Raw genomic sequence first — 25,310 nt, 5'->3', positions numbered from 1 at the left:
CAACCTAAGCCCTGTCAACCGGGAACTGCAGGAAATTAACATGAATAGTATACTCCTCCTCCCACACACAGTATAGAAAAATGAAGAGCCCACTTCAAGGGCCAAGCTTTAGCTCCTTCCTCTGTTTCTACACTTCAGTTCAGCCTGTAGAGAAGGAAGAAATGTTCTTATAGCTTATTCAAAAGAATAAACTTATACAGAGTCCAGCACAGATAACATGCCCTTTTATTACAAAATCTTTTATTAGAAAATCATAAGCATGCAATTCAATAATTAACAATATCATACTCAAGCACGCCAATGACATTTTAGGTGAACTGTTCAAATTAAAATGATAAATTATTACACCTATACTTTTACCTTACCAACCACATTGAAGCAGGCTTTACTTACTTCTGCCAGACCCTCTGTATAGGAAACCTTCACTCTCCCCTGCCTATTTCTAGCTTTTCAGCCCTGTTAAGTGTGTGGGGTGGGGGGGGAGCAGTGGAGGGAGATGTTAAGAGAGAGAGAGGAGAATGTTTGAGATTAGTTACTTCTTTTATACACTTCCTGCAGTCTTTTTTTACATTTTTATTTTAATTGTTGTTCAAGTACACTTTTCTGTCTTTTACTCCCATCCCAGCCCACCCCCTTGCAGTGCTCCCCACTTCCATCCCATTTCCACCCCCCCAACTTTTTGTCCATGTGTCTTTTATACTTGTTCCTGTAAACCCTTCCCCTTTTCCCCTGAAATTCCCTTCCCTCTCCCCTCTGGACACTGTCAGCCTGTTCTCTATTTCACTGTCTTTGGGTTATATTTTGCTTGTTTGATTGTTTTTGTTGTTTAGGTTCCTGTTAAAGGTGAGATCATGTGGTATTTGTCTTTCACCACCTGGCTTATTTCGCTTAGCATAATGCTTTCCAGTTCCATCCATGCTGTTGCAAAGGGTAGGAGCTCCTTCTTTCTTTCTGCTACATAGAATTCCATTGTGTAAATGTACCATAGTTTTTGGATCCATTCATTTATTGATGGGCACCTAGGTTGCTTCCAGCACTTGGCTGTTGTAAATTGTGCTGCTATGAACATTGGGGTGCATAGGTTCTTTTGGATTGGTGTTTCAGGTTTCTTAGGATATAATCCTAGCAGTGGAATTGCTGGGTCAAAAGGCAGATCCATTTTTAGTTTTCCATTCTGTTTTCCATAGTGGTTGTACCAGTCTGCAATCCCACCAACAGTGCACTAGGGTTCTCTTTCCTCCACAACCTCTCCAACACTTGTTGTTTGTTGTTTTGTTTATGATGGCCATTCTGACCGGTGTGAAGTGGTATCTCATTGTGCTTTTAATTTACATCTCCCTGATAGCTAGTAATATTGAGCATCTTTTCATGTGTCTCTGGATCCTCTGTATATCCTCCTTGGAGAAGTGTCTATTCAAGTCCTTTTCCCATTTTTTAATTGGGTTGGTTGTCTTCTTAGAGTGGAGTCTTGTAAGTTCTTTATATATTTTGGAGATTAAACCCTTGTCTGAGGTATCATTGGCAACTATGTTTTTCCATATGGTTGGTTCTCTTTTTATTTTAATACTGTTTTCTTTAGTCATGCAGAAGTTTTTTATCCACCTTGAATTTATTTTTGTGTATGGTATAAGTTGGTGCTCAAGTTTCATTTTTTTGCACTTAGCTGTCCAGTTCTCCCAACACCATTTGTTGAAGAGGTTATCTTTACTCCATTTTATGTTGCTGCCCCCTTTGCTGAATATTAATTGACTGTAGAGACTTGGGTTTATTTCTGGTCTCTCTGTTCTGTTCCATTGGTCCATGGGTCTGTTTTTATGCCAGTACCAGGCTGTTTTGATTACAGTGGCCTTGTAATACAGTTTGGTATGAGGTATTTTGATCCCTCCTACTTTGCTCCTCTTTCTAAAAATTGCAGCTGCTATTCAGGGTTGTTTATGGTTCCATATAGATTTTTGAAGTGCTTGTTCTATGTCTGTGAAATATGCCATTGGTACTTTAATAGGTATTGCACTGAATCTGTAAATTGATTTGGGTAGTATGAATATTTTGATGATGTTAATTCTTCCAATCCATGAACACGGTATATGTTTTCATTTGTTTGTGTCTTTCTTGATTTCTTTCTTCAGTGTTGTGTACTTTTCTGCATACAGGTCTTTTACCTCTTTGATTAGGTTTATTCCTAGATATTTTATTTTTCTTTTTGCTATATCAAATGGAATTTTTTCTTGATTTCTACTTCTGCTGTTTCATTGTTGGACACTTCCTGCAGTCTTTATGGTATTGTTTTATGAATGATTCCTCCCCATCATTCATTTATGAATGATGTTGGGAGGATATACAGAGGATCCAGAGACACATGAAAAGATGCTCAATATTACTAGCTATCAGGGAGATGTAAATTAAAAGCACAATGAGATACCACTTCACACCGGTCAGAATGGCCATCATAAACAAAGCAACAAACAGCAAGTGTTGGAGAGGTTGTGGAGAAAAGAGAACCCTAGTGCACTGTTGGTGGGATTGCAGACTGGTACAACCACTATGGACTTGATCAATCCTGCACTTGATTAGTATAAATCTTTATTTATTAAATAATTACCTTACATTAAAAAAACATAGATAGAGTTTTATCATTAGAGTTTTTCAGAAACAATTGGGCCTCAAAAGCATCTCAAAATTCACACTTTTTCACCTCCTTCAGGACAAAAGCATGGTAAAGACCATGTTTCCAAGTCCTAATTGTGGTTTTCAAATCTGTAACTACATCTACAATTCCTTTAGTGAACTCGAAATGGAGAAGTCAAGGAGAGACAACTTTTAACACAGCCAAAACCCTCTTGTTTGTCCTACCAGACTAGAATCTCAAGATAAACAGTCCATGTTATGAGCAGTAGATGACACAGGAAGAAAACACCAGTGAAGAAAGACACAGAGCAAGGAGGAAAATGAATTTTAAGATTCATCTCTTTGGCTAAAGGGTTGGGGTGGGGGTGGTGAAAAAGACATCAAACAAAGAATCATTGAAAAGTTACTGATCTCCCACTGGAGTCTAGACTTGCTAATTGAGAAGCTCCTTCCCAGCACGTAATTCATTGTGGCAAGAGATGTGGCCTGTTTCCAGCATAAGAGGAGAAATTCAGAGCTTCATACAGTTTTCATTATTATATCTTAGATATATTTGGTCATTTATAGTCAGCTTCCAAAAGCCAGTCATCGCTCTTCGCCCACTTAGGACTTACAGTTGTAAAGACTCAAAAGGCTTGAACGAGGAAAAACATCAGGGAAGTTTCATGACCTTTCAGAGTCCTTAAATTTAACTCTATAAAAACTCCAAAGTCCACAATTACTAGTCATCAAGCAATTATTCAGGTTTGAATAATTCAGCACTAACTGACTCTCTTGTTTTAATTGCAGAGGTCATTTCCCCAAAAGTTTATAGCCTGTACTCAGGGGAAAGTGGAAGACAATGGCAGACTGCCTCTGAGACAGACTTGAAAACCTTTACCCTCAACAATTATTCAGTGGATGATGACTCTAGCTATAAAGCAGTAACACTTCCTTTTCATTTTGAAGGTTGCTTCCATGCTTGTGAATTTAGTCCTTATAAGGTAGGATGTCATATGGTTAGATTATTCCTTTAAGCTAAAAACTTCCTTGCAGGGGTGTCCAGCCTTTTGGTGTCTGTAGGCCACGTGAAGAAGAAGAGTTGTCTTGGGCTGCACACTAAATACAATGCAACACATAACCACAAAAAAGTCTCACAGTGTTTTGAGTAAATTCACAATTTTGTGTTGGGCTGCAATCATAGCCATCCCGAAGCACATGCAGCCCACGGGCACAGATCAGACACCCCTACAAGCCTCTGTCGCCTGTAATAACATTCACACCTCTTACCATGTCATAGAAGCCCTTTCACCTCCATGCCCTACCTTGTATTTGCAGCCTCATTTTCTAGGGAATAATACTACCTACCCTGTATCTAACTGCACTGGATCATTTGCTTTTCCTAAATGCACACATACCCTTCGCAATTCCATGCTATGCATAGGCTGTCTCTGTATGAAATGCTCTATTCCACTTTTGTTGCCAGGCAAATTCATTCTTCAAAATAAAGCTTAGATACCACCTTCCAGGTAAAGCTTTCCCAGATTTCTTTCTAGAGAGCTATTTGCTCCCTCCTCTGTGCTTATAAAATTCTACAGAAACCTCTCCTATTTTTTATGATCTGTCTCCCAAGACAGATATCAACATTTTTTTAGGATGAGCACTCTTGAACCCGAGACATTCCAGGCACATAGCAAGCACACAAATAATCATCAAATACATTTGGGTGACTCTCCCACTTGTAAAATTCTGTTAACAGCTCTCAACACTCATGGCTAAAAGAGGTGCTGTAACATTTATTGCTCTTTTAATGCTTGCAATTAATATACCCTACCTGCCCTGTTTCAAAATGGCATTTTTAATGATTCAATTAACAACTTAAAAAAAACTGTTCTCCTAATTTACTCCTTCCACTTTAACAATTTTAAACTCTCACTTTAAGCCAGTCCTCTCTGGGCAAGTACATCAAACTCTAAACACAGATCCAATTATCTAGGAGCACAGTGATGTTCACACTGGAGCATCTAGTGTGATGTCACAAGGGACCCAAATACTAGGCAGTATCAGGAGACCCAGTACTCTCACCTCTTCCAAGAAATCACTAGGACATAATTAAATTTCATTCACAAAGAAAAAGTTTCTGAATAATTGTTTTCAGAAAGCAAATAAAGAAGGGAAAATCTTTATTTTCAAGAATGTTGATTATAGAGAAAATCATGCGCCACTTCTATAAAATTCTTTTTTCCTTTCATGCCTGAGCCAAGCAATTCAGGTCTCTCTTTCCACACAAGTATTCTATAGCCTTGTCTTTCTGTATCATTTAAAACTAGTAGAAATGTGTCAGGAACCTACGTTTCAATGAGACAAATGACTGGCCTTCAAGAAGTTTATGATCTGTGGGGAAGACTAATATATAATGTAACTAACTCAAATACATGAGGGTGACATAATGGTACACTTAATTTGGTGGAAGAATCCAAATGAGGGAATAGTTAATTCTGACTGAATATCAAGGAAGGCGTCTCAGAGAAAGTAGCACTTTAGCACTTAAGGATGAGAAGAATTTACACTAGGGGCACCGTGAACACAGACACCAAGCATGAGATGAATGACATATCCAAAAATAGTAAGTATCCCATTGCAATTCACATAAAGTGGAAATACATGCTGGAATATTTTACAGAGTTAATTCTGGATGCATCTTTAGAGGGCAACTAGAAGACCTTAGAAGTTATAAAGAAAAGTTTATATATTTTTTTTCCTGAAAGTGTGAACCAATTTTGAGCAACCCTAACAACTACTACTAACTAGTTAAGATAATGGTGGTACATAGACCACATTTCTATTTCCCTTTTATTGAATATATTGTCACTATGGCTTTTTTCAAATGTAACCAGTTCTAGGTAATTTTGGGTGGTGGATTAAAATCCCAGTTCTAAAACTTCAGGAGAAGGTGCTTTAGGGAAATTATACAACATCTCTAAATTACAGTTCCTTCATCTATACAATAGAGCTAATGATAATAATAGCTACCTTGTAGGTTAAGTCTTAAAAAATGAATATAAGGTGCTTAGTCCAAATCTATAAAATATCTCTATGAGATATATGTAAATGGCATCTATTAAATGCCAACACCTAAAAGCAAACATCCAACCTGATGGCAAAATCCAAATCTATCCCAAGGTAGATGACTTTGTCATTGTTTGCTGGTTTTTCCTCACTGCCTGTATTGTTCAATTAGAACAATGGCCTTTCAGCTGGGGAGGGCACCGGGATGGCTTTCTTCCATGCTGAGAAGTATCAAGAGAGATAGGATCTAACAGGAGAAACCCAGTTAGTTAAGTTAGAAGAGAAAAGCAAAAGCAACAGTAACCTGAAGTCTCAGGTGGAGTTGTTCATTTTTGCTTTTCACATGAAATTTTAACTACGGTTAAGATTCAAAGTCCCTCTAATATAGGATGGGGAGGGGGAAAATAGGTTTAGTCATGCATATTTTTAACTGGCTTCAAGCTTCAGTTGCTGTGGAAAGGCAACTTTCACATCAGAAGGTGGGAAACCCTACTCCTCAATACATTTTTTACTCCAGCCCTAAGTTTCCTCTTTTATTCTACTTCCTGCCAACTTGGAAGTTGCATCGGGCCTCATGAATAATTGGTGCAATTTGCTGTATTGACTGGCAAAGATGCAGGTTCACACAAAGCAGCATCAGTCTCTCTGATCATTTAAAGGAAGCTCATTACAAACCAAATAATTCATGAACCAAGGCCCATCCGTAAGGGATAATTTGCACTAATTGTACTAAATTAAGTTGATAAATGCTACAGGATCCTGAGACAAAAACCTCGTTATGTCAATATGGAGATATTTTCCAAAGTTTTTAAATGTGGACTCTCACTAGCAGGTGCTGATAATTCCACTTTGTGATGTTCCTTCCAACAGATTAAACATTAGTCCTCAGAAGTACTTGCACTGCCTGGAGGTAAGCAGCAGCCTTCCGTAAGCAATCTTGAGGCAATGCTATCTCTTGATTGTAAGAAAATGTTACTTCCTTGACTTTGAGATTCCCCCTTAGCACAGAAGAAACTCCAGTAAAGCATGTTAAGTGAATTCTTTCAATGATGTTGCTGGTAGAAATGGGGCTTTTTCATGGGATCGCAAGCAAAGCATTTCACTGACCCATGCATGGGAGACTGTGGCGTGGCAAGGTTTATCCAGGTAGAAGGCTGCCCTGTGTCCCATCTCTATCTGTCCCACCATGGAAAAAGTTGATCTGTGTCCTCAGCAAGGCCAAAACAAAGGCCAGTGTCCAGAGTTTTTGTGTCATATCAAAGGTTGGTCCTTTGGAGCCTGCGGGTGGCTCCTAAGCGATCTCAGTCCCCATCCAGGTAGCTTGGTGCTGATCCTGGCTGTGCTACTCTACCCAGGCTCCTGCCTAAAGCCTGTTTTTACAGTCTGCATGGCTGTTGGCTATGTGGCTGCTAAGGCCACATGGCCACGGAGAGGGAACGCACGAATGAATGGGGCAAGCACAAGTCAAAGAAGAGAGATAGATAGAGAAAGAGAGCTCTTCTTTTGTCCCCTGGAATTATATATCTCAGGTATGGGATGGACCAAGAGCTTTTCAAAATTACCAATCAACTTCCCAAGCTTTATGGGCTTCTAGTGGGTCCACCCCCTAGTGAGACTGACAGGCCTCTATGATCAAGCACCTCCCCCTGCTCCATTTTTGACTTTTATATTACCTCCCCTGTTCTCCCAAAACAATCTAGTTGCAGAAAGAGGAAGGGAGGGATATTAGTCCTTGGCAGGCCAATGCTATGATCCCCTGGAGAATATGAATCTTTAGCTTCCTCGATAAGCAAAGAGGCTTAAGCTCCCCAGTTGATTATGCTCAAATATGTCCAATTCTCTTTGTTTCCTTTCTTATTAATAATTAGCTAACTATCTATGGTAACAATAACACTCTAGAAAGGGAGCAGTTGCTGGCTTTTCAACCACCAGTAGAAATCATTCAGAGCAAACTATTCTGCAGGTCACTACACAGCATAGGCTGGCCCTCCGGAATACTCTGAACCCAGGTTGACTTCAAACCCAACAGAGAAGTTCCATACTCCCTCTTGAATTTTGCCCTTCAGTTGCATAGTCACTAATTCAATCTCATTCACACCTGCACAGTTATGAAGTCCCGGTTGATCACAAAGGCATAGGAAAGGCAGTGGCAGTGTATGACAGTGGAAAATACTTGGAATTTGGAACCAAGTAGAGCTAAGTCTGACACTGTAGTTTTTGTGACTTTGAGCAAGTCTATGATCCTCTATTTACTCATCTATAAAATGTGGATAATGACATAAGTCACTCTAATTACTGAGAGTTAAATTAGATAATGCATGCAACTAATCACACATTCCTTAAATGGCAACTGTTATTATGACATTAATGCCCAGGTTATAGGAACAAAGTCCACTGGATGATAATCTGCTGGATCATCCTGAGAGTGAGAATGAATACAAGCCAACACACCTGATACATAGGGAGGAGAAAAGTAAAACGAAAGGCCTGGAAATCTCCTTTAGCCAGTTTCTATTGGGTTAGTGAATGAATCAATTCCTTTTCTAGTTAACTAAATCCAGTGCCAAGAGAAAACTAAGATGAGATAGATAGATGATAGATAGATAGATGATAGATAGATAGATAGATAGATGATAGATAGATAGATAGATAGATAGATAGATAGATAGATAGATAAATGATAGATAGATAAAATATAGAGATAGGGATAGTGATAGAGACAGATACAGATACAGATATTCATATGCTGCATAGCAATGCTTTGGTCATTGACAGACTGCACATATATGACAGTGGTTCCATAAGATTGTAATGGAACTGAATTTTCTGTAAGAAATGGAAAGATACATGGTTCAGAAGAAATTCTTTTTTCTCTGATGGGATGAGTATCTGTGGGACTTGGCAATAGGTCCTCTCTCTCTCAGAGCACCTCAACTTTGAGTACACAGGAAGTTATACCCCAGTTCATCAGCCACTGACCTCTTTCTGCATAGAGGAGTCTGCCCCTCAGTCGACATATTCAGAGGGTGCTGCACCCCTCCCAGGTCCATCTCGATGGACTTCAGAGAACATTGCTCTAAACTCTTCACTGGGGTCCTAAGGGCCTATACATGGACACAGATCCACAAGAGCCACTTAACATGTATTTGGTGCCATTGCCACTTAGTATAAGCTTTCTGTGGTAGTATGCAGCAGCCCCCAACCTTTTTGGCACTAGGGACCAGTTTCATGGAAGACAATTTCCAGATGAGAGGCTGGGGCAGGGGTGAGGGTGGATGGAGCTCAAGCAGCCATGCAAGTGATGGGGAACAGGATGAAGTTTTGCTCACTCAATTGCTCACAGCTCACCTTCTGCTGTGCACACAGTTCCTAACAGGGCACAGACAGGTATGTGCCTGTGACCCGAGGGTTGGGGACCCCTGGTATAGAGACAGCCTGCCCTGTACTTGGGAAATATTTTTAGGTTTAATGATAAATCCAATGCCTAAGTTTTTTGCAAGATAATGGTCAATAAAACCAAAAACTAATTTACATAGTCAAAATATTGAGTCCTCAGTTGTGTACCCTCTCCATGTTAAACACCCTTTTTTTAAAAAATGAAAACCACAGAGTTCTTCAGTCTGACCATGCAATAGGCAAAATCACATGGGCATCACCAGCCCCTATGTTCCTTTATCTCTCCATCTTGATTTCTTGTTCCTACTGATCCTCAGGCCACCTTTCTCTTCCTCCTGACTGTCACTATTTTCATGATCTACACTTTACCCAACCAGCGTCTCCTTGATATTTCAAATCATTCCAGCCCATGTTTCTGTTCATGGAGCAGAACTGATGGATTCCATGATCTATTTTGTACCCTGTCAGAAGGAAGCAGGAAGAAGGCTTACAGGACTGTCTTTACAAAGTGTACAGTAGGGTCCAGTAATGTCCCAGGCCTCCACATTCACTCACCACTCTCTCAGACTCACCCAAGGAACTTTCAGCCCTGCAAGCATCATTTACAAGTGCCTTATACAGATGTGCTGTCTTTTAATTTTATACCATATTTTTATTGTGCTATATTTATGTTGAAATATGTTTAGGTTCACAAATACCATTATGTTACCACTATTGATAGTATTCAGTACAATAACATGCTGTACTGGTAGGTTTATAGCCTACAAGCCATAGTCTATAACATATTGCCTAGGTATGTAGTAGATACTACACTATCTAGGTTTGTATAAGTGTGCCCCGTGATGTTCACACAATGACAAAATCACCTAATGAAGCATTTCTCAGAACATCAGTAAGAAACACATCAGAAGCAATCGGGTCTCAAAAGCATCTCAAAATTCATACTTTTTCACCTCCTTCAGGACAAAAGCATGGTAAAGACCATGTTTCCAAGTCCTAATTGGGATTATGCTAAATAAATAATTTATTTAACATAAATTATATATATTAATATATTTAAATGTTTAATGTATTTAAATATTTAATTTAATATATTTAAATATTTAATGTATTTAATATATTTAAATAAATATATTATACATAATCCCAATTTTAATAAAACTTTCATTTATAAAATTTATCTCCGCTAGGGAGATGGATATGTCTCCATTAGGTAGGAGATATGTCCCAATGCCTATAATGTCAATACACTCAACCAATATAAATAAATATTTTCTAATCAATAAATGTGGATTAGTTTCTTATTTCCACCTTGGAAAAGCATTTGCCAAAACATGAAGATTCTTTTAGTAAAATAGCTTAGATAGTGGGGCTGCATGTATCCAGAAATGCTTGAGGAATGATAAAGCTAGGAATGGATCATACAGGCTGTAAAAGACTTAACCTGTAAACTGGCTTTACTTTAAGGGAAAAGCAGGAAGCAGATCACACTCTAGAGAATTAAGGGTAACTCGACAAAACAACTTCAGTTCTGGCAAATATTGAGGTTTCAATTTCACCTACTCTTGTGTTCTCAGAAGAACTCTGAGTTAACCCAAGCTGAAAATAAAATTCCAATTCCATTCTATTATTTTTTTTATTATACGTCAACCTAATGGGCACCGTGGAGCTTTAGGGAAGGTAGCTGATGAGAATCCTTCAGTCTATATAATTTAGAGATGATACTTAGAAGTAAATAAAGACTTCTGGGGGACTGACTTAATGAAATACTAGTTGTAGGACTGTCATTTAGGTGAAATAAGTTTTTTAAGACTTGGTTTCCTCCACCTTCAACAAAAAGTTCTTATTCAGCCTCAATTTTTAAAAAGTAGTAGAAAACCTTTCAAAATTCCTTAATAGAGATAGTACGAAATGATACTTTTGCAAGATGAAATCTGTAGCAATAGCAGACATATTTTGGGGCACACAATAAAATTCTGAAGAAGTATGGAAGCCAATTTCTGTGCCCTAAGAACCAAACAGACCCCCATTTTTTTCTCATCTGTTTGTCACACTTGGTTTTTTCTCTTGTTGAGGACAAGTTGAGAAGGTAGAAAATGGCAAGAGGAATAGCGTTAAATAAAATCTGTATAATTGATGATCTCCTCATTGGCCTCCTTCAACTCCATTAAGACATAGGGAAAGGACAGAGGAAAAAACAAACTGCATATTATCATGTTGTTCAAATTCAGGTTTGATTGCAATTCATTCTTAGGTTCTCAATAGGCAAAGAGTCTCGAAGATAGTCTTCATCCAAGGTTCAATATTCAATAGTTTTCAAGCTGTGTTCCATGAAATCCCATGGTTCCTCAGTGATACTTCAGTCACAGTCCAACCTCAAAAATGCTATGTTTACCTGATTAATATTTTGGAATTCCAGAAAAGAGTGTATTTGGTGCATGGGGAATCAAGAGTTATACTTTCAAAAACAAACAAACAAAAAAAAACAAAAAAAAATCTACTTTGAAACCACTGATCTACTATTCCCAAGTAATAGCAGTTCCATATAAGAGAACAAATACTTTCAGTGGTGAGGAACTCAGTACCTTATGAGGCATGCAAATTTAATATGGCTAGATTGTTAGGAAACACATTCTTATGGGGAGAAGAAATCTGCCTTCTTATAGTTTTGTCTTCTCAGAGAGCATAAGGAAAGTGTAAGTCTCATGAAACATTACCTATAATGAGGCTGTTGTCACTGCATAAGGGCTGGAGCATAGTTTCTTGAGGCTATTCTAGAATCTTAACCTATAGTCCACATGGCACCTGTTTTAATTGCTCAGGACAAAGTCATAGTTGGAAAAAAAGGGCAAATGGAGACAAACTAAACCAACCTGTTTTTATCTATCTCCTTGAGTCCTACAATCTCACCAGGTATCGGAGAGTCATGAAAGATATCCATTACATCACTTTTGAAATTACAACAGCACGTTTTACAAAAAAAATACTTAGGACTATAGAAAGTTTTCACCTTGAAAATCATAGAAAAATCAGGAGGAAGATTTACATTTCCTTAAGCATTTCCAGTTCTCTTTAAGCATCACAGATTCCATTTTCCAACCTATAAGCCATCATTGTGGTTTGATGTCCTCTCCAGGGTCCTATCTTCTCTAATATGGATGCTTAATGGTATTTGCTATATAGTTGCACAACTATGACAAGATTAATTAAAAAATGGGTGTCATTTTAGTATGCATTTGAGCCTAATTATATGAGTCTCTAATATAAAACATTTAAATATTACATGATTGTATTAAAACAGCTGGTGGGCTATGGCATAGGGAGAGATTTTAAGTACTAGCATTTAAGTTTTATATGCATTTGAGAATGGGTAACTTTTTAGGAAGCAATCATCTTAGATTATTGACCCAGTGATAAATTCATCAAATAAGTCTTCAATAAAAACTTAAGTCAACACCTATTATGTGATAAGCTATTTTGCTAGGCATTGGATAAATGAAGAAGTATAAAGACAATCTCCCAATTAGAGGGTTTATAAAGCAAGTTGTAATTCAAATATAAACTATCATAAATGCTTACTAATGATTCTTAGCTACAAGATCATCTTGAAGACCTCTGAATTTTTATGTATAGAGTTAGAAGAGAATTCAGAGTCCAAGACACCCTTGAAAAATGAAGGAATTGAGGCCGTCAGGTTTAACAACCCCATTACTTTGCTCAGACCTGGCTCATAGAAAAAAAAACATATGAAATATTTATTAAGCAAATGAATGGATGAAAATATTCATATAGAGTCATTCAGTGAGGGAGGAGCATGTCTGACTACAGAATCCAGGATGTCCTAACTCAGCTCTATGGTCAAATGCTTGGTCTATAATTTTTTGTACTATAATTTTCTGGCTATGGTGTTAAACCAGCTTCATAAAATGAATTGGGAGGTGCCCCTCTTCTATTTTCTGGAAAAGATTGTGTAGAATTCTGTTAATTCTTTAAATGTTTAGTAGAACTCTGCAGTGAAATCATCTGGGCCTGAAAATCTCTTTTCATGGAGTGTTTGAAATATGAAGTGTTTAAATTTATTTGTTATATAGAGTTATTCGAATTATCTATTTTTTTCTACCCTTACAAAAGGGACTCCAATAACACTAATATTGAATGTTTTGTTATAGTGCCGCCTGTCCCTAAGGTTGCACTTATTCATTTATTTTAGTCCTCTTTCTCTCTGTTTTTCAGATTGAATAATTTTTATTGTTCTAGGTAACTGATTCTCCTCAATATCCCTTCTAGTCTACTGTTGAGTCTATCTATTGAGTTTTTTAAATTCTGGTTATTTTAGTTTTTAGTTCTAAATTTTCCTTTGGTTCTTTAAATCTTCCAGTCATTGGTTGAGACTTTCTATCCTTCTATTCATTTCAAGCATGTCCCTAATGCTCACTGAAGCGTCTTTATGATGCCTGCTTTACATATATTGCCAGAAAGTGCTAAGACCTCTGATATCTCAGTGTTGGAATCTATTGATTGCTCTCATCATTCAGTTTGAGATCTTCATTGATCTTACTACGATGAATGAATTTCAATAGAAACCTGGACATTTGGATATTATGTCATGACACTGTGAATCTTATTCAAAATTCGTTCTGTTCTAACTGCCCTATTTTGATACCACTCTTACTGCATGGGAGTGGGGGTTCTGATTAACACTAGACCTCCACTCACACATTGTTGGCTAGGAGGAGTGGGTGTGCCTCATGACTGCTTCCCACATGGTTTCCACTGACACCATGGTGGGCAGGGGTGGCCTTGTGGTTGTTGGGTAATGATAAAAGTCCCGGCTTCTACATGGCCTTCTCTGACAAGATTCCATTGTGGGTTTGGGGGCTCCTCGTTTCAGCCTGGTGAGTTGTTAAGGTCTAGGTCCCCACTTGGCCTTTGCTGGTGGGCATGGTAGTGAAGTTGGGGGCACAGATTTTTCTGTGGTGTTTGTCAGAAAGAGAATACAAAAATTTTCTGTCTTCCTATGCTTTCACCTTCCTGGTCTTATGGTTAGAAGGAGCAGAATATTGTCAGTGGGGAACAGAGCACTGGTGAGGGGCAGGCCAGTGCTGGGGAGAGCTGGGACAAACTATACCATTGGCACTTAGTCTAGTTTTTGGGCTTGTTTAGTTCCAAGTCAGATCCAGGAAATTTAACACCATTTGATGTCCCTTTGGTCTTGCGGTCCCTATCCTTCTTCTTCCACCTTTAAGTTCACTGTTTGTCCTGGAATTTTAGGTGTACTTAATGAGAGGGATAGGGAAAAGTATATCTATTCCATTTTCCCTGAGCAGAAGTTCAGTTCCACACCTGTTTCTGTGACCACCTTTAATGCAGTTACTATAAGGAACCCCTGATTGTCAAACAGATATCCCATACATTCATACCTGTGCTTGTGTATTGCCCTAGAAGTTGCCCACAGAATCTTCATCATTCCTATAACCTCTCATGAGAGGACCAATGAACACTATTAGAGGGTGACCTCAGGACATCCAAAAGGATCTAGTCATTAGGATCTCTGAGTACTGTTGAGCTCCCTACAAAGGTGAGAATAGCTTCTACCCTAACTATGACTTGTCTTGACATTTGGACCCCAATACAATTCCATTTGCTCCTAAAGACCACCCTCCAATCCCTTCTCTCCACAGGAACTAGAAATCAATCAAGGTATCAAGTGAGAGCTATTTCCTATTTTACTACTCTCATACATTGCCTTCTTAGCCTTGCTTCCAACCAAAATATCAAAATACCTCCTTTCTCTCCTAGATTTAAAGAAAAAATGCCTCATGTATATTCATAGTGTAACAACTAAAGTGGGTGATTTCATTCCTTACATTATGACTATCCGCTCTTGTCCTAAACCAGTTAAATACTGCCAAACATATATTCCTAGCATATTAAATGCATTAGGGGATTCAAAACAGCATATGACAATATTTTTGATATAAAAAACCTGATAATCTAGTTTGGGAGACAAGATTCATACTTCCAAAGAAAGTCTGCATAGAAACTAAGTAGTGTTAATATGCCATGTTTGAAGACCTTCAAAAAACTTCCTCATTAATTATTTATTAGTTGTTTACTAAAATTATGAGGAACCTGACCCCAGAAAGTTTAAGTAGCTTATCCAATGTTATTTGACAGTAAATTGTGATTCTGGAACTAAAACCTAGCTTTATCTCCTCTGACTACTGGACCATGTTAAGATGCTTTCAATAAGATGAGTAACTATTTCAGTTCATACAAATGAAAGTTATCTGAAGATTAAACTGGAGAATGGTGATGAAAACCAAAGTTAGCAAAGTGGCTGCAGAAACAAATTAAATTGTAAAAACAAGCAGCCTCTAGAAACCAATAAGATTTGAGATGTTTATTTTATAACAGCACATATTTTTTTAAATAAGTAGAAAGATTTATTTCTCCTAACAATCTAACAAGACCAAATTCTGTTTACTCTTCCTTTAATGCCTAAAGCTCTTACTGTCTGGTAGTTTCTGATTCAATAATTAGTAAGTGGTAAACAAGTGAGATTTAAAGTTGCCTAATAAAAGTATCCTTATAGCAAGCACTAAAAGCATCAAGAAGCTGTAACTAGTAAAAATGCTTTTCAAATAGTTGTCCATAAGCCAAAGTATTTGATGATGTGAAAAAATACATGAGAATCATTCTAAAGGCAAAGAGTATTATGACTTCCATTTTTACCCGACTATATACTTTGCTTAGAACAATGTATGGCACATGGTAGGAACTCAGATATTTGCAAAATGAATTCCAGGAAGTCATCTCTTTTATTAGCCACAAAACTCTCTTAGACACTCTCATGATGTCATTTGCTGTCCTGAGGCACCTTTCCTGAGGCAAAGCTAACTTCTGAACCCCTTGACCTCAACCTTTTTGTCCAGTCACCAATGGGTAAAAAAATTCATCTAGCAACTCTGGTGGAAATAAATATGGTTCCATCACTTAGTGGAGGAAGCTGCCCTCAATGCTCCAAGGCTACACTTTTATATCCATGTGCTGTGAATGCATAAAACAGTAGGAAAAGTGGAGGATCTGATGACAGATGTAAGTGCCGGTCCCAATTGTGCCACTTGCTTACTGAACAGCTATGGTCTTCAGTTTGTTGGTCTGTTTAATCTGAGGAAGGAGAGTATCATCTCCTAACATATTTTTGATTATTAGGAAAAAACATAGAGAAAGAAATCTCCAATGGATTATAGTCCTCTTGACATATAGTATGTACATATATTATAGAATATTTCTATTAGGCTGAAAATGGACCCCTTCTCTATGGTGCTTATCAACAAATTTATTCATTATCCCAGGGTAATTCTATTTTTTTTATTTTTCAATTACAGTTGGCATTCAATATTATTTTATATTAGTTTCAGGTGTACAGCATAGTAGTTAGACAACCATATACTTTACAAAGTGCTTCCCCCCATATTTCCAGTACCCATCTGGTACCACACATAACTATTACAATATTATTGACTACATTCTATTAAAGAATAAAGGTAATTTTATTAAATTCAGACCATAGAGAACTAGACATATGGGTTATTCTCATGGATAATTTATATCTATATAATTCCAACTCCCTCCATAACTGTTCAAACCTACAGCCTTTGATAGTTAGTATATGGGGCAAATATCACCTTTCTATTTATCCAAAGTTGAGGTATAAAAATTTCCCCCCCAAATTATAAGCTATAGATGTTTAGCACACAATCGATAAATACCTATGGTGTGGCTAACCGCACAGTATGAAAACCCAAACATAATTACTCTAGAAACAACATCTCAGGACTGGCTTATTCTGAGCTCTGGATAGAATGCAGCCAAAGGAGAAAGATTGTCAGTGTGGTCAGCCCTGATCTGGATGACTGGAGCCAAAGAAAATTAATCACAGGATCACTTTGACTTTCCATTTTAGGGAACTAGACAGGACTTAGATGGGACACCTTCAGTCTTCCTTCACATGGATCTCATTCTTTACCCTCCTATTTTCAGCATCCTTGATGTATATGTACTTGTGCAGTTACTTGGAGGTACCCCCAAAACAACAGCTGATAAATAACTTGAATTCTAAGGGTCTCTTTGCTCTAACATCCTTAGCCCTTTGAATGTCTGAATGGTAGATGATGTGAACATCTAATGTTCTTTTGCTATGTGCCATGAACTATGCTAAGCACTTTCATTTCATCTTATTTAATAACCCAAAGAGATAGGTGCTACTATAATTCCTCAAGAGGAAACCTAGGCATGGCAGTTTCTTCACTTTTCTACAGCTAGGGAGGGCCAAGGTAAGGTGGGACCCAAGGCTCTCAGCCCATAGAGTCCAAACCCTTAGCCAACTCTATTCTGCCAACCAGGTCATCATATAGAGAGGCTTAGAGGTCTTGTAAATTCAGGGAATTATCCAGCTCAACTTCTGGAAAATGAGGAGGCATCATCTTCTTTTTGATGATCTTTAAAATAAAAGGAAAAGGAAAGTCAAACAGAAGAATAAGGAAATTTTCTTCATGTAATTTAACAATGCATTCTCTCTTAAAATTTTGCTATCTGCTTTCTGAGCATAAGAATAAAAATAGAAAGACATGGGGAGGAAATGGGGGTGAAGTCAGGAAAATGGTTTTCCAAAGCATAAAATGCAGGAACTAAAGTTTACCTGACAATGTGGTGAAATGCTGCGCTTTGTGTTTTTCCCAACATCATCTCTCAAGTCAACTACAATAATGAGTGGTAAAATATATATATATAAATATGTATGTATATAGTGTCTTTCCCACTTTTGTGCATTTTGCTTTTCAGGCTTATTAAAAATAGTACTCGTTAACACCAAACAAGAATTTATATCTACTCTACATAAATTAGCATATCAATTTCAATGATCCAGACTCTATAGTAATGAAGTAAAATTTAAAAGAAAAATCAGACCAACTTTACTCATCCTATTTCTTCTCCGCCCTGTATTCTCAATTGATCTCTTGCCTTCTCTAATCCCATTTCCAGCTGCCAACTACAAAGAATTTTTAACCTCAGGCATAGAGTGGTATTTATCTGGAGGCTGATTGCTATAGCTGAACAGCCCTGTGACCCATCAGCAACTCCAGGTTCCCCGAAACCCAGACAAAAACCCCACTCTCTTGGTAGTCTTATGCTGCTTTCTCTGCAATATACCCTCCAGATCTTCTTAGGGCACATACAAGGTCTGTCCAGAAGTATCCAGCCATGTAATATGAAAAGCAGAGATATTTATTGAACATGATGCAAGAAACATTGTACATAAAACAATGACACCTCATCCCCCTTGATGTAGCACCTTGGGACCTCACACAGTTCTCCCAATAGCCATCAGCTGTCCTATTGTATTTTCCTGAATCTCATTGATGGTCTGAAACCTCTTCCTTTTCAAAGGTGACTTTAGTTTTTGGAAAAAACAGAAATCATAGGGCACCAAATCTTGGTTGTAGGGGGGGGCTGAGTCACCCGAGTGATTGGACGTTTCACCAAAAACTCTGCACAAGACATGATATATAAGAGGGTACGTTGTTGTGATGAAGCTGCCAATCACCAGTTGCCCATAGCTGTGGTTTTCTGAATCATTGAAATAGTTTCCATGAAGGAATGTTCAAGCTTAATGCAAAATTTGATGCAGATTCAAAATGACTCACTCAGTCATTTTGAATGACATGGCCACACAGTGCACATGCTCACTCCACTGAATCTACCTCCCCCACTGACTAGTTCGATGAGTCATCATTTTTTACTCTCCTTGGCTGCCAGGTTACATCGATGTCATGCAAACCATTTTCATTATATTAATAATGGCTGGACTTTTTCTGGACAGACCTCATCGTATGTCAGTGATATTCATGCTGGAGAACTTCCCAGACCTATTCCTTTGCCCTTTGTCAAGGTCCAGTATTTTTTCATAGCTCTAAAAAAATATTTTTCTCTGTATCTTCAGTGAAAGGTCCCAATTCTATTCTGGATGCAGTATGTATTCAAGTGGGAAACTCGATCAATTCCATCTGTGTCTGCTCTGTTATCCACAGTAAACGTGAGGATAGGATTTGTCCAGGAAATTCAAACTGTGTGTTCATAGTTGTTAGAAATAGTCAAAAGGCAGGTTGTTGAGGCTGATACAAATTAGAGGCTTCTTATAATTAACAATGTGGACAAGGTAATGGGGAAGGTGGAATTGTACTGTGTCTCTGAGCAGGGGAGGGTCAGTAACAGGCACAGTAGAAAAGGCTTGCCTTGCCTGAGAGCCTCAGGCTTAAATATTTAATGTTCAGCTTTACATACGAAATAAAATTACTTACCCCACTGTAAAAAAGCTGAAAGTGGGGGGAAGATAGAATGGAATGTTACTGTATCTAAAGACTCTAATCAAATGTTTAAAAAAGCTTTGGAGTTTGCTTTTGGGGGGGTATCTACACTTTAATTCTTATTTTTATATATATTTTTTAGAGAGGGGAAGGGAGGGAAAAAGAGAGTGAGAGAAACATTGATGTTAGAGAGAAACATCAATCGGTTGCCTCTCATATGTGCTCTAACCAGAACCAAACCCACAACCTAGGCATGTTCCCTGACTGAGAGTCCGAACCAGCAACCTTTAGTTTTGCAGGAAGGCGCCCAACCAACTGAGCTGCACTGGTCAGGGAGGCATCCATTTTTTTATTTCTTTAATATTAAAACTTTCCAATTATTATATTTCCATAAGGAAGACAGTCATTTGTTTATTAATTTACTCATAAAGAATGCATAAAATAAATACTAGGAAAGTCATAGAGCTAAATGCTGTGCGCACTGCATAATTATATAAGATAGGTCTGCTATTCTTAAGAGAGGGACGGTATAAAAGGGAAGCTTAGAGTCCACTGTTTGCATGGACCACAGTACTACTGGTAAAAGGTAAATTAAAGATCACCTAGTCCCGTGCTTCTCAAACATCAAAGTACCTACAAATCCCTTGAGAATCTATGTAAAATGCAGATTCTTTATTTTTAAAAATAAGTAAGTAAAATAAAAACAAAGTGCAGGTTTTAATGCAGCAGTTCTCAATGGCATACTTCTAACAAAAACCCTAGTGATGGAACAGCTGCTGGTCTGTGGACCACACTTTGAGAAGAAGAGGTAGACTGTAATCCCTGCCTAAGGTGCCAATGTATTTCAGTGCAGCTGCAGTCATTTTATATACCAATTGCTATTCCCCTAAAGAGCAGCCTCATAATATCTTTATGATATAATGTCCCCCAGAGAAGCATCATGCCCACATCTGCGACTCCACAGTTATTTCGCCTTTACAAGCTATTTACCTCTCTTAGCTTGTTTCTTCATCTAAAAGGGCCATGGAGAAGACAAAAGAGGCCGTGCTAGTATCCTGCTAATACATGAAAGTTGGCACCCAATAATGAGTTCCTTTTTTTAACCATTATTATGAATTGAGGAAAACAGGTATTCCTTTTTAAATTTTAATAATTAGACTTTTTCTAGTCATAAAAGTTAATATCATTAAGAAAACAAACCTCTGGAGAAACTGGCAAGATGAGTCATTTTCAGAGCACTGGTGAAGGGCATTTTTTCAGCTTTAGCACTTGGTCAGAGGCTCCCATCAGTAATTAAGGACCACTTGCCATTAGCAATGTGCATTTCCATTACGTAAGACATACTGATGTCTGGAAGAAGTCAACCCCGATCTGTCCCCTGTTAGTAAGAAATTGGGAGGCACAAAACAACCCAGATGGTACATGTTTGTAGTAATGAATGGAGATACTTAATGGCATGAGTTAAGTTTTACTTTGTGTTTTTAATAGGGACTGACTGTCCGCAACATTTTAATTGTAAACTAGATTGCCCCATGAGGTCTTAAACTATTTTATATTAAACATTAAGCTTTGTAAACTTGTATAGGCAATATTATTCATCCCCTGAAGCATAGGGAATATAAAAATATTTCATAATAAGCCATGAATACATAACTCCAAAAGTTTAATAACATTACAAACCCATTTTATTTCACCAAATCATTTCTTCTTCCACCTGCATGAAGACATACTCAAATAAGAAGATTCAAAGCCAGTTTCAAAGATATTAACAGAGTTATTTTCCTCAAATTCCAAGTGAAAAATAACCAAGTGGCAAGTGGGATGAGATTATTTAACATTATATTGACAGAATATTCTGAATGGACAGGCAAATCATTCACCTAAATCTATTTTCTTTGATTACCTGAAAAGTAACATTACTTTGAGATGACTTATTTAATAAAATTCAGTCTCCATCTCCTAAGAACCATTCTAACTTTTAAATTCTCCTCTCTCATTTGGGAGAATGCTTTTTTGCAAATGAAGACTCAGGGTAAGGAAGCCAATTGGAACATTTTTAGAGCCTTTACAGAAGATGATGAAAATAAAACACCTGGAGGTACATTATGAGTCAATTATACTCCATTTCAAGGGAGAATTAGTTTATAGTCCAATTTTTGCTACAAATATGGTTGACCTTGGACAAGTCAATGAATCCCTAGACCTCTCTTTCCTTATATCCAAAGGAAGAGTTTTTTAACATCTGATTGAGGGTCACCTATATACAGCATTACCTGGAGCACTTCTAAAAATGTGTATTCCTGGGTAACACCTACTACTGCTGAATCTGGCCCTGAAAGTGTTATTTCTCCTGACAAGTTTCCCAGGTGATCCTTGTCCTCACAAAGTATGAGAATTAATAGAGTAGATTAGCTCCAAGGCCTTCTGCCTTTAACACTCTTTGCTCCAGAATATGCACTCAACCTGAACTAGAACTTTTGATAAATTCTACCCTCAACCCACTCCACCATTTCCCTATGATATTGTATTTCAGTCCTTATTTAGAACTTGATTTCTTCCATCCATTTGACAACTACTAATTGTGTGCCTACAGCATGCAAGTCTTCTGCATCTCTATCATAATCCAAATAGGGCGTGTGAAGGACATTAGGAGTAGTATGTGGAAGAGAGTACAAGCCACTAGCAAGAGACTACAAAATGACTAAGAGTAATACATTCAAGACTTCCTTCAATTTATAATCAAAGGACTCACACCTATGTTAAAATATCAGAGTTGCACTAGTAGCTAAAAGTAATATGCATTAATGTACAACTACTATCATACTTATATAATATAATATCAAAAACCTTTATTTAGGGAGATGTAAATGTGTGCAAAGTCTATATAGGTATAATGATAATTTTATATAATATACAAATATAAGCATAAAAATAGAAGGAAGTAATTATTTTTCCTGAAAGGCTGAGCGAGGAGTGATTTGGTTAGAAAGGAAAAGAAAGAGACAAGAAAACAATAAGAGAACAATGACCCATTCATCCAGACCAATAAGAGGGGTGAGGTGGCGGCCTGCAGAGAGGGGTCACTGCAAGAAAAAGCAGTTAGCTGCCAAACCAACCCAGGTGCGCAGGCAGCAATTGGCAGATCCCAGGCATGAGGTGGCAATGGGCAGACCCAGTGAGGGCACAAGGTGGCTGGTTGACCATGGTCACACATTCACGTGCAGATAAAGCAGGCAAAAAACAAAAACAAACAAACAGAAACAGTGAGACAGACTGCTCAACACAGGGCCCCAGCACCAGAAAATAAAGCCTAAAAACCCCAATTGGAAAAACTTTCACGGGTTGAGGTGCAGGGAGAGGCTCCCAGTCTCACAGGAGAGTTTGTTGGAGAGACCCACAGGGTCCTAGAATGTACACAAGCCCACCCACCTGGGAACCAACACCAGAGGGCCCAATTTGCTTGTGGGAAGTGACAGAGGGGACCGAAGTTTGAGAGAGAGCAGAATAAATGCCATTTCTCCCTCTCTGACCCCGCCCCTAGTCATAACCCAGCAACTGGATTGACCCGTCCCAGTGAACACCTAAGCTTTCGCCTCTCATACATATGTAACAGGCACAAAACATTATGGCTCAAGCAGAAGAACAACTCAAAGCCCCAGAGCCAATACTTCTAAGCGACAAAGAGATAGCCAACCTATCAGATGCACAGTTCGAAACACTGGTGATCAGGATACTCACAGAACTGGTTAATTTTAGTCGCAAATTAGATGAAAAAATGAAGGCTACACTAGGTGAAATGAAGCAAAATGCACAGGGAACCAACAGTGATGGGAAGGAAACTGGAACTCAAATCAATGAAGTTGAAGGAAGAAAAAAATGACCAAACAAAAAATAATAAAGAAACAATAATTCAAAAAAAGGAGGAGAGGCTTAGGAACCTCCAGGACATCTTTAAACGTTCTGACATCCAAATTATAGGGGTACCAAATGGTGAAGAGGAACAGCCACAAGTGGAAAACTTATTTGAACAGATAGGGAGAACTTCCCCAATTTGGCAAAGGCAATAGTCTTCCAGGAAGTCCAGGAAGCTCAAAGAGTCCCAAAGAAGTTGGACCCAAGAAGGAACACACCAAGGCACATCATAATTACATTAGCCAAGATGAAAATGAAGGAGAGAATCCTAGAAGCAGCAGGAGATAAGGGAATAGTCACCTACAAAGGAGTGCCCATCAGACTGTCAGCTGATTTCTCAAAAGAGACCTTACAGGCAAGAAGGGGCTGCAAAGAAGTATTCCAAGTCATGAAATCCAAAAACCTACATCCAAGATTGATCTATCCAGCAAAGCTTTCATTTAAAATGGAAGGGAAAATAAAGTGCTTCCCAGATAAGGTCAAATTCAAGAAGTTCATCATCACCAAGCCCTTATTATATGAAATGCTAAAGAGACTTATCTAAGAAAAAGAAGATAAAAAAATATGAACAGTGAAAGGACAGCAAACTCACAGTTATTAAGAACCACACCTAAAACAAAAGCAAATTAAGAGGACAGCTAGATCAAGAGCAGAACCACAGAAATGGAGATCACATGGAGGGTTAGCAACAGGGGAGTGGGAGGAGGGGAGTGGGGAAGAAGGTACAGAGAATAAGTAGCATAGATGGTAGGTAGAAAATAGATAGGGGGGAGGGCAAGAATAGTATGGGAAGTGTAGAAGCTAGAGAACTTGTGACACACGAACATGAACTAAAGGGGGCAAATGGGAGGAAGGCGTGTGCAGGGTGGAGGGGAATGAAGGGGGGAAATAGAACAACTGTAATGACATAATCAATAAAATATATTTTAAAAAAGAAAACAATAAGAGAGTAGATTAGGTATATCATTATATATTTGTGTAAAATTCTAAATCTACACGTACATATTAAGATAGAATCTGAACATTAAAAGACTAAATCAGAGATTATGCAAATAACTGAACAGTTATACATATTAAAATATATCACATAATAAAACTGGCCATCTGTGGCCGCCTTCTGAATACTATGATGCTTCTATTCTACTTATTTTCCAATGTAAAAACTAGAAACCTCAGGAGTTCTCTATAAAGGAGGAACTTGAGCTCTGTTCCAGGCAGAGTCTCAGTAAAATCTTTGATGTGGACTATACTAACCATGCCAGGAAGTATTTGCCCAATTCTGAGCAGCTCTCATTGTCACTCTGGTCAACATGCAATCATTTGTAAAATGAAAAGACAGAGCTAGTGCTGGATTTTTACAATTTTTCCATGATTGCTCCTGATGTCTGCAAATTCTGCCTCTGTAGAAATCCAAGTTTATTTTTTTCCTTTTTAACAAGTTTCAAGGAAAAAAATTGGTTTGTAAATGTTCTTAAAGTAATTATTTTAGTTATCTCTGAAAGGAGGGCCACCACTCACACCGTAAGCCACCCGGAAGACAATGAAAAGATAAAATCCTTTCCTGCGGGGAGAGGTAGGACTGGAGGAGAATCCTGGAGTTGAGTATTCTCTAAGAATAAGGGGTAAGCAAGGGAGGGAGGAAGAGAAGGAAGGAAGGGAGGGAGGGAGGGAGGGAGGGGGGAGGGGGAAGAAAAGGAAGGGGGGGAGGGGAGGGAAGAAAAGAACCCCAAAGCATTTGCAGTGTAACAAGGGGTCTTTTCAATCAGGCAGGTGTGTGCCAGTTGAATGTAGCCTGCAGAAAAAGGGAACTGTCCCAAAGAAAGTGGCAGTCTTACATTCTTATCCTAGCCAATATGTGGGTAATAATCCCATCTGTTAAGGAGATGATGAAATGTAAGGCAAAGAAAATGAGTTCATGAACTTGAGATGTTTTAAAAGAGAGAGAAAGAAAGAATGGGA

Source organism: Artibeus jamaicensis, unplaced genomic scaffold (assembly GCF_021234435.1).
Source record: "Artibeus jamaicensis isolate MK-2021 breed Jamaican fruit bat unplaced genomic scaffold, CSHL_Jam_final contig_851, whole genome shotgun sequence".
In the NCBI taxonomy this organism is placed as follows: domain Eukaryota; kingdom Metazoa; phylum Chordata; class Mammalia; order Chiroptera; family Phyllostomidae; genus Artibeus; species Artibeus jamaicensis.
This window is presented reverse-complemented; position numbering follows the sequence as displayed.